Source organism: Procambarus clarkii, chromosome 23, assembly GCF_040958095.1.
Source record: "Procambarus clarkii isolate CNS0578487 chromosome 23, FALCON_Pclarkii_2.0, whole genome shotgun sequence".
Classification (NCBI taxonomy): Eukaryota; Metazoa; Arthropoda; class Malacostraca; order Decapoda; family Cambaridae; genus Procambarus; species Procambarus clarkii.
In genome coordinates this window covers 37,849,411-37,854,563 of record NC_091172.1, presented here as the reverse complement: position 1 = coordinate 37,854,563, position 5,153 = coordinate 37,849,411, and positions in this window count along the sequence as shown.

Here is a 5,153-nt window from a genome sequence, read left to right as displayed (position 1 = left end):
CCACTTGCAGCCACACTCCACCATAACCACCACCTGCTGCTACACTCCACCACCATAACCACCACCTGCTGCCACACTCCACCACCATAACCACCACCTGCTGCCACACTCCACCACCATAACCACCACCAGCTTCCACACTCCACGACCATAACCACCACCTGCTGCCACACCCCACCACCATAACCACCACCTGCTGCCACACCCCACCACCATAACCACCACCTGCTGCCACACTCCACCACCATAACCACCACCTGCTGCCACACCCCACCACCATAACCACCACCTGCTGCCACACCCCACCACCATAACCACCACCTGCTGCCACACTTACCACCATCCCACCATCAGCTGCCACACTCCACCATAATTACCACCTGCTGCCACACCCCACCACCATAACCACCACCTGCTGCCACACTGCACCACCATAACCACCACCTGCTGCCACACTCCACCACCATAACCACCACCACCAGCTGCCACACCCCACGACCATAACCACCACCTGCTGCCACACCCCACCACCATAACCACCACCTGCTGCCACACCCCACCACCATAACCACCACCTGCTGCCACACTCCACCACCATAACCACCACCTGCTGCCACACCCCACCACCATAACCACCACCTGCTGCCACACTCCACCACCATAACCACCACCTGCTGCCACACTCCACCACCATACCCACCACCTGCTGCCATACTCCAACACCATAACCACCACCTGCTGCCACACTCCACCACCATAGCCACCACTTGCAGCCACACTCCTCCACCATAACCACCACCTGCTGCTACACTCCACCACCATAGCCACCACTTGCAGCCACACTCCACCACCATAACCACCACCTGCTGCCACACTCCACCACCATAACCACCACCTGCTGCCACACTCCACCACCATAACCACCACCAGCTTCCACACTCCACGACCATAACCACCACCTGCTGCCACACCCCACCACCATAACCACCACCTGCTGCCACACTCCACTACCATAACCACCACCTGCTGCCACACTCCACCTCCACCACTCCACCATCATACCCACAACCTGCTGCCGCACTCCACCATGATAACCACCACCTGCTCCCACATTCCACCACCAAGAACACCACCTGTTTCACACTCCACCACCATAACCACCACCTGCGGCCACACTCCACCACTATAACCAGCACCTGCTGACACACTCCACCTCTACCACTTCCACCACTTCCTGCAACACTCCATCACCATAACCACCACCTGCTGCCCCACTCCACCATCATAACCACCACCTGCTGCCGCACTCCACCATGATATCCACCACCTGCTGCCACATTCCACCACCTGCTGCCATACACCACTACCATAACCACCACCTGCGGCAACACTCCACCACCATAACCACCACCTGCTGCCACACTCCACCACCTGCTGCCATACTCAACCACCATAATCACCACCTGCTTCCACACTCCACCATTGTAACCACCACCTGCTGTCACACTCCACCACCTGCTGCCACATTCCATCACCTGCTGCTACACTCCACCACCATACCCACCACCTGCTGCCATACTCCAACACCATAACCACCACCTGCTGCTACACTCCACCACCATAGCCACCACTTGCAGCCACACTCCTCCACCATAACCACCACCTGCTGCTACACTCCACCACCATAGCCACCACTTGCAGCCACACTCCACCACCATAACCACCACCTGCTGCCACACTCCACCACCATAACCACCACCTGCTGCCACACTCCACCACCATAACCACCACCAGCTTCCACACTCCACGACCATAACCACCACCTGCTGCCACACCCCACCACCATAACCACCACCTGCTGCCACACCCCACCACCATAACCACCACCTGCTGCCACACTCCACCACCATAACCACCACCTGCTGCCACACCCCACCACCATAACCACCACCTGCTGCCACACCCCACCACCATAATCACCACCTGCTGCCACACTCCACCACCATACCACCATCAGCTGCCACACTCCACCACCATAATTACCACCTGCTGCCACACCCCACCACCATAACCACCACCTGCTGCCACACTGCACCACCATAACCACCACCTGCTGCCACACTCCACCACCATAACCACCACCAACTGCCACACTCCACCACCATAACCACCACCTGCTGCCACACCCCACCACCATAACTACCACCTGCTGCCACACCCCACCACCATAACCACCACCTGCTGCCACACTCCACCACCATAACCACCACCTGCTGCCACACTCCACCACCATAACCACCACCAGCTGCCACACTCCACCACCATAACCACCACCAGCTGCCACACTCCACCACCATAACCACCACCTGCTGCCACACCCCACCACCATAACGACCACCTGCTGCCACACCCCACCACCTGCTGCCACACTCCACCACCATAACCACCACCTGCTGCCACACCCCACCACCATAACCACCACCTGCTGCCATACCCCACCACCATAACCACCACCTGCTGCTACACTCCACCATCATAACCACCACCAGCTGCCACACTCCACCACCATAAACACCACCTGCTGCCACACCCCACCACCATAACCACCACCTGCTGCCACACTCCACCACCATAACCACCACCTGCTGCCACACCCCACCACCATAACCATCACCTGCGGCCACACTCCACCACTATAACCACCACCTGCTGCTAAACTCCACCACCATAACCACCACCTGCAGCCACACTCCACAACCATAACCATCACCTGCTGCCACACACCACCACCATAACCACCACCTGCTGCTAAACTCCACAACCATAACCACCACATGCTGCCACACTCCACCACCATAACCACCACCTGCTGGCACACTCCACCACTGTAACCACCACCTGCTGCCACACTCCACCAACATATTCACCACCTGCTGCCACACTCCACCACCACCACATACTGCCACACTCCACCACCACCACCATCCGCTACCACACTCCACCACCATAACCACCACCAACTGCCCACTCCACCACCATAACCACCACCTGCTGTCATACTCCACCATAATAACCACCACCTGCTGCCACACTCCACCACCATAACCACTACCTGCGCCCTCACTCCACCACCATAGCCACCACCTGCAGCCACTCTCCACCACCTGCTGCCTCACTTCACCATCATAACCACCACCAGCTGCCGCACTTCACCACCATAACCACCATCTGCTGCCGCACTCCACCATGATATCCACCACCTGCTGCCACATTCCACCACCTCCTGCCATACACCACTACCATAACCACCACCTGCGGCAACACTCCACCACCATAACCACCACCTGCTGCCACACTCCACCACCTGCTGCCATACTCAACCACCATAATCACCACCTGCTTCCACACTCCACCATTGTAACCACCACCTGCTGTCACACTCCACCACCTGCTGCCACATTCCATCACCTGCTGCTACACTCCACCACCATACCCACCACCTGCTGCCATACTCCAACACCATAACCACCACCTGCTGCCACACTCCACCACCATAGCCACCACTTGCAGCCACCCTCCTCCACCATAACCACCACCTGCTGCTACACTCCACCACCATAGCCACCACTTGCAGCCACACTCCACCACCATAACCACCACCTGCTGCCACACTCCACCACCATAACCACCACCTGCTGCCACACTCCACCACCATAACCACCACCAGCTTCCACACTCCACGACCATAACCACCACCTGCTGCCACACCCCACCACCATAACCACCACCTGCTGCCACACCCCACCACCATAACCACCACCTGCTGCCACACTCCACCACCATAACCACCACCTGCTGCCACACCCCACCACCATAACCACCACCTGCTGCCACACCCCACCACCATAACCACCACCTGCTGCCACACTCCACCACCATACCACCATCAGCTGCCACACTCCACCACCATAATTACCACCTGCTGCCACACCCCACCACCATAACCACCACCTGCTGCCACACTGCACCACCATAACCACCACCTGCTGCCACACTCCACCACCATAACCACCACCAGCTGCCACACTCCACCACCATAACCACCACCTGCTGCCACACCCCACCACCATAACCACCACCTGCTGCCACACCCCACCACCATAACCACCACCTGCTGCCACACTCCACCACCATAACCACCACCTGCTGCCACACCCCACCACCATAACCACCACCTGCTGCCACACCCCACCACCATAACCACCACCTGCTGCCACACTCCACCACCATACCACCATCAGCTGCCACACTCCACCACCATAATTACCACCTGCTGCCACACCCCACCACCATAACCACCACCTGCTGCCACACTGCACCACCATAACCACCACCTGCTGCCACACTCCACCACCATAACCACCACCAGCTGCCACACTCCACCACCATAACCACCACCTGCTGCCACACCCCACCACCATAACCACCACCTGCTGCCACACCCCACCACCATAACCACCACCTGCTGCCACACTCCACCACCATAACCACCACCTGCTGCCACACTCCACCACCAGCTGCCACACTCCACCACCATAACCACCACCTGCTGCCACACCCCACCACCATAACCACCACCTGCTGCCACACCCCACCACCATAACCACCACCTGCTGCCACACTCCACCACCATAACCACCACCTGCTGCCACACCCCACCACCATAACCACCACCTGCTGCCATACCCCACCACCATAACCACCACCTGCTGCTACACTCCACCATCATAACCACCACCAGCTGCCACACTCCACCACCATAAACACCACCTGCTGCCACACCCCACCACCATAACCACCACCTGCTGCCACACTCCACCACCATAGCCACCACTTGCAGCCACACTCCACCATAACCACCACCTGCTGCTACACTCCACCACCATAACCACCACCTGCTGCCACACTCCACCACCATAACCACCACCTGCTGCCACACTCCACCACCATAACCACCACCAGCTTCCACACTCCACGACCATAACCACCACCTGCTGCCACACCCCACCACCATAACCACCACCTGCTGCCACACCCCACCACCATAACCACCACCTGCTGCCACACTCCACCACCATAACCACCACCTGCTG